The following is a 6,356-nucleotide window of genomic DNA, read 5'->3' as shown; positions in this document are numbered from 1 at the left end:
AAATCCTCTGCAAGGGGCACCGTCCTAGCCTCCCGATAGGGGGGAGTTTATGATGTTAAGCTATATCATCACCGTCAGCAGCAGCAGCAGCAGCAGCCCTATAATGTAGAAAATCTAAGACATAAAGGAGTTGTCATGGATCGAAAAGCGCGATATTGCCAACAAGTACAGAAACACTGGTGAACCATGCTATCGAAAACGGTAATTATGGAGGTTTAAAACTTCGCTTAAATCGAACTGCTTGTTTGTGTCATCTATATTTGTTTTCTTCCTTTTTTTCCGTTTATGTAATTTTGGTTATATATATTTTTGTGGCGTGTTATATTAGAAAACAAAATATATGGTCATATATAATTATTCTTTTATTTTTGTAATTTGAGTTATAAGACATTTTGTGCCATGAATATTATATTAAAAATTAAATATTCTGCTGCGAAATTTTTATCTGCACAAATTCAGATACGTCATTGTTGCTATCAGTCAATAAGAGAAATGAACGAACGAGAAATCGCTATAAACAGCCAAAGCTTTTGGCTGATTGGATTGCTTTTTCGGGTAATTTGAGGGTTTCCAACGCGAAACAACTAATTCTGAGGTCGTCGGTCGGCAAATGGCTTCAGCTTCAGCTTTTACATCTGAATGGTGGAACAAATGGACTCGTAATTGATTCTGAAATTGGGATCAGCATAAGGTATGATTAGGATACGAAATGCGTCGAGGGGATAAAGGTACCCACTAATGACCCTACGTTCGAAAGCGGCGCGAGATTGTACACAAGGACAGAAGCGCTGGTAAATCGCCGTTCACAACTACAACAGCAACCATTAACCCTTTCGAGCCAGGTGCCAAGTCGTAACTAACTAAAATCATCTGATTTTTTATCTATTAAGATAGCCTGTACAGTATAGTCTCAATCTGGTTTCTCCCGCATTCCAAGTATACTTATGTACTACTTCTCTTCTTTAGCCTCCTGGAGAAGACCACTTCAGCACTGAATAAAACCGTCGTTCATCCACCAACTCCCTCCAGTTTCCGGTATGTGGGTCTTCTTAGAAGACTAATTGCCCTCCCCCTACCCCCTTTACCCCCCCCCCAAAAAAAAGAAGTTCCAAAGACCCCAGACTGAAACTAAATTTTTTAGTCGAGATAATTAACCCCTTTATTCTAGTAGTCTTTGCCTTACTTGAAAAAAGGTCATAGCTGTCAATCTCCTGTCTTCATGTGTTCATTATGGCTTCTTTCCATGGTATATGTGGAGTGTGTATACATTAGCATATGCGTTCTTTTCTTTCAAAACCAGGCCATACAGGTGGTTTGAAATTCAGGAATTACGAGCGGATAACTCTGAGGGATATTTGGACCTGTACTTTCTCAAAAGTAGTTCAGTTGTGTGCTCTGCCAGAGAATATCGATGGAGCAAGGCTAAGCATTCCAGCCTCCCTCCACCATTGGAACTGTTGGGTGCTGTTCTCACAACCTTGGGAATAGGTGGGCACCCTTTGCAAAAGAAGAAAATGGTCAGGTTTGTGTGTGTGTGTGTGTGTGTGTGTGTGTGTGTGTGTGTGTGTGTGTGTGTGTGTGTGTGTGTGTGTGTGTGTGTGTGTGTGTGTGTGTGTGTGTGTGTGTGTGTGTGTGCACGCGCGCGCGAATACCCAGTTAATCTAAGCAATAATTTGTTATTTACTCCGCACATGTATAAAAAGAATAAACCATAAACATAATTCTGTTACACTTAACCACTTCTAGTTCACATCCATGAAACGATTTTCCCAACTCCTGACAATTTCATTCAGGTCAGGTTCCCAGCCCGAGCTGAAGATGGTATCAAACTTATGTGGACAAATGTCCGCATCAATAAAGACGAAAACAGAAGTGTGCGTCAGGGAATTGTGAACCTAAAGACATGTGTACAAAAGGCTCAAAATGCTACAGGATTTAAGAACTTCGAAAACGGGAAAACGACACCGAGGTCGTCTTCGTCTTAGGGAACTTCGGTTCAGAAGTCCGGGAGGTTGTTAGGTCCTGAAGAGTCCGGTCCTCCTCAGCGTGTCCTCCGCTACAACTGGAGATTCTTTCGGTAGTGGAGCATTCTAGATGATCATTCCGGGCAGAGTTATTTCATGTCCGTGCTGGATAGTTATGCCGTACAAGACTTCCGGGCAAGGACTCTGGAACGAATTTTGTAAATTGACACACACACACACACACACACACACACACACACACACACACACACACACACACACACACACATATATATATATATATAATATATATATATATATATATATATATATATATATATATATATATACATATATATATTATATCATTAAAGTGAGTGGCAACCTTGTTATGACAAAACTTTTTGTCATATTTTTCTCCCTTTAAGTAATCTTGCTTTCTGTAGGCAGTAACTTTAATATTTCTATGTATGTCATGTTGTGGAGTAGCAGTCATAATATGTAAAAAGCCAGAACGCGTTTTCACACCTGGTGCTTCTTTAGTGGCTGGTCAGATTCTAAAGGTTGTGTGGGGATTATATACTCGAGTGGGGGATTTTGGCAGGTCATCACAACAGATTAGCCTTTAGAATCTTACCTCCTACACCTCTCGAACCAAAGGCAATGCAGTGAGGCACAATCCCTCCACAGCAGGACCTGACAACCCCCACCGCTTCATCGTATGTCGACGTCCATCCTTATCCATTCAAAATAATTTATGACGAAGATGAGACGAGCATCCCTTGGGGCCCCCCGACCTTTTGGCCCATTCACAATCTCCCTCTATTCACTCTTTTGCACTTTTTCTCCCCTGGTCAGCTGCCAGCATTTAAACGAGCCAGATTTCAATACATTTGAATGGAATTCTTCAGTGACTCTGAGAAGAACTCTTTGACCTTCGTTAATGGTACTGAGGACTTTCCTATTCAGGCAAAGAGCTTCTTTGGACGCTGCCGCACTGTCGCAGGAAACGTTTTGGAGCCACCGTCCTCCTCGGCCCGAGGGCAAAGTCGCCGCCATAACCATTTCAATAAATAAGTAAAATCCAATGAGGTCTCATCCGCAGGGGTCAGTCTCGGCTCCAGACTCCATAGTGTCCACATACCCTGAAGCTCCGATTTTGTTGCCGGTCGTTTAGGCTCTTCATATTCTTCCTCTTCCTCTTTCTCTTCTTCTTCCTCTTCCTCTCCTTCCTCTTCCTCTTCTTCCTCTTCCTCTTCCTCTTCTTCCTCTTCCTCTTCCTCTTCCTCTTCTTCCTCTTCCTCTTCCTCTTCCTCTTCCTCTTCTTCCTCTTCCTCTTCTTCCTCTTCCTATTCCTCTTCCTTTTCCTCTTCACCTTCATCTTTTTCTTCTTCCTCTTCTTTTCTTCTTTGCTTCACCTTTACTTATTCTTCATTTCTTCTTCAATTCAACTTTGTTTCTTCTTCTTTTTTCCTTCTTCCTCTGCTTCCTCTTCTTCTTCTTCTTCTTCTTCTTCTTCTTCTTCTTCTTCTTCTTCTTCTTCTTTTTCTTCTTCTTCTTCTTCTTCTTCTTCTTCTTCTTCTTCTTCTTCTTCTTCTTCTTCTTCTTCTTCTTCTTCTTCTTCTTTACTTCTTCTTCACTTCTTCAATTCTACTTTATTTCTTCTTTTTTTCTTTTCTCTTCTTCCTCTTCTTACTCTTCCTCATCCTCTTCTTCTTCTCTTCTTCTTCCTCCTATTCGTCTACTTCTTCTTCTTATTATTATTCTTATTCTTCTTCCTATTCTTCTTCATCCTCTTCTTCTTCTTCATGTAGTTATCTTGATCTAAATCTAAGTTCCATTAGTAATACCGTTGTTCCATAGCCGGCAGTCTCAGTAATATGGTTTGTGGCTTAGGCTGGCTATTCTTTAACTCCTTCCTCCTTATGAAATGATAAATAATACTCCTGCGCAGACTCAGCCCAACATATCAAAGCTACTTTCTGGTGCCCATGGAAAAGGGGCTTGATGGAAGAGGACGAAGGAAGAGGAAGCAGAAGAGAGCGGGCTGTGGAACAGAGGGCGGAAGAGGAGGAAGGAAGAGAGAGATAGAGAGAGACAGAGAGAGAGAAAGAGATATAAGAGAGTGGACTGTGGAAAAGAGGGCGAAAAAGGAAGAGAAAGAGGGAGAAGAGGATGGACTGTGGGAAAGAGAGCTGAGGAGGAAGAAGGAAGAGAGAGAAGAGAGTGGGCTATGGGAAAGAGAGCGGAAGAGGAAAAAGGAAGAGAGAAAGAGAGTGGGCAATGGGAAAGAGAGCAGAAGGAAGAAAGGGAATAGAGGAGAATGGGCAGTGGAAGAGAAAGAGGGAAGACAGAGTGGGCTATGGCAGAGGGAATAAAAGAGGATGATGGAAGAGAGGAGGCGGAAGATAAATGGCCATGGAATAGACGGGAGGACAAAAAGAGGACGCTGAAAGGAAGGAAGGGCGAGACAAACGAGGCAAAGGGTATCCAGGGTCGGAGGAAGGAGACAAAAAGTACCGAGAACAGAAAGAAAGGAAAGAAAGAAAAAAAAAAAAAAAAAAAAGAAGAAAAAAAAAAAAAAAAAGGAGAGACGAAAGAGCTAAATGGAGGTGGAGAAGGGTGGGGGTTGGGTCATTTTGATCTAATGACCTTGTTTTTAAGGACTTTGCGTTCTGGATAACGACGAACATCGTTGGTCGGTTGATGGGGGCTGCCGGGTCGTCGTTGCTGGATGGAAGAGGTTAAGCCAGCTTCCTTCATTTGCATGAGCCGATGCTGACAGCGGATTTGGCCAAGTCTTCTTCGGCTTTAGACGATGTGGACGATCGTGGTCATGCACTTCACGCTTTGCTCCCACCCACTCTCACCATCCCCAGTCCCATCGCAGTGGGAAGTGAGAAACCCCAGGTAGGGCAGCGCCTGTCGGTTCCGGCGAGCAGCTTTCTTCTTCTTCTTCTTCTTCTTCTTCTTCTTCTTCTTCTTCTTCTTCTTCTTCTTCTTCTTCTTCTTCTTCTTCTTCTTCTTCTTCTTCTTCTTCTTCTTCTTCCTTTCTTTCTTTCTTTCTTTCTTTCTTTCTTTCTTTCTTTCTTGCTTTCTTTCTCTCTCTCTCTCTTTTTTTTTTTTTTTTTTTAGACCGATGTTGGGTCGCCTCCCCGGCTGGCCAGGGCTATTGGGAACCAAAGCAACAAACCCAGGAATCGAACACTGACCACCTGTTCATGAGTTCGACACTGTATCCACTGGGCTCCCGTAGCAAGTGCAATGTATATCATGTTCCAGAATTTTAGAGGCAGTTTCTAAACTATAATCTGGATAATATATAACATAATAACTAAGCACTTACTACTCTTGGCATATCTGAATCTGTCCTTGCTTTGGTTCCTTTGTACGGTAGTGGCGTAATCGGAAGCGTGCTGGTCTCGCATATGCTTAATTGTGGGTTCGATTCTCACAGTCCTATTCGATTCCCATCAGTGACTGTTACCTGCTCCAACAGTCCAAGCACATAGGGCAAAGGTGACGGCTTCAGCCGTAGGTAGCTACTCAGCGCCTCTTGGCGTAGGCTCCTCACCTTTAGTTCTCAATCTCTACAATGGCGGACATTAGAGGTCCAGTATACCACTGTTGCATTTGAGTGCTGTGCGGTCGAGCTGGTGGAGCACTGGTTTCAGACTCCATTCACAACCAGAGCAACACGCTCGAGACTTCATGTGTTCATCGTACCATCCATACAACCTTAGCAAAGAATTACAAAGGATTACAAAGGCGAAGCACGACGATAGGAGACCTTTTGGTCTATAACTAGATCGGATACGGAAAAAATATAATAAAAAAATAAAATTATAATAATATAAGTAATAATGATGAAATGCATAGGTATAGTTAGATAATAAACAGACAAGTAAATAGTAAATAATAATAAATTGACAGATGATAATAAATGAAAATCAAGCAAGTAATAATAATAAACAGACAAATAATAACAAACAAATAAACAAGTAATATAAGATAAATGGCAGTCATTAAAGCATCTTGCTTAGATGTTTATCTAAACGAATCTTAAAACTTCGAACTGAACTACATTGCACTGCCTCTCATAAACATATTGCGATGAGGCACAGAACCTGTACCGTCACCCAAGAGATAGACAGGTGGTTCTGCAGTGGACCCAAAAGATGAACCATTCTATTTTCACACAATTTTGGCTCTACAAGGTACCAACGGGATCTATGAAGCAATCTAACTTTATATCTGTTATTAGACATAGTAAATACATGCGACAATGCTTCTGACCCAGGGCAGTGGACAAGATGCAGGGATGACCCGTCATCTAGGAGGTGCCAAGATAAAAGGGAGGGAAGAGGGTAGAGGGGAGTGGAGTATGTAGGG

Source organism: Oratosquilla oratoria, chromosome 30 (assembly GCF_046742065.1).
Source record: "Oratosquilla oratoria isolate Oo_2021 chromosome 30, ASM4674206v1, whole genome shotgun sequence".
Classification (NCBI taxonomy): Eukaryota; Metazoa; Arthropoda; class Malacostraca; order Stomatopoda; family Squillidae; genus Oratosquilla; species Oratosquilla oratoria.
Note: the sequence above shows the minus strand (reverse complement) of the source record.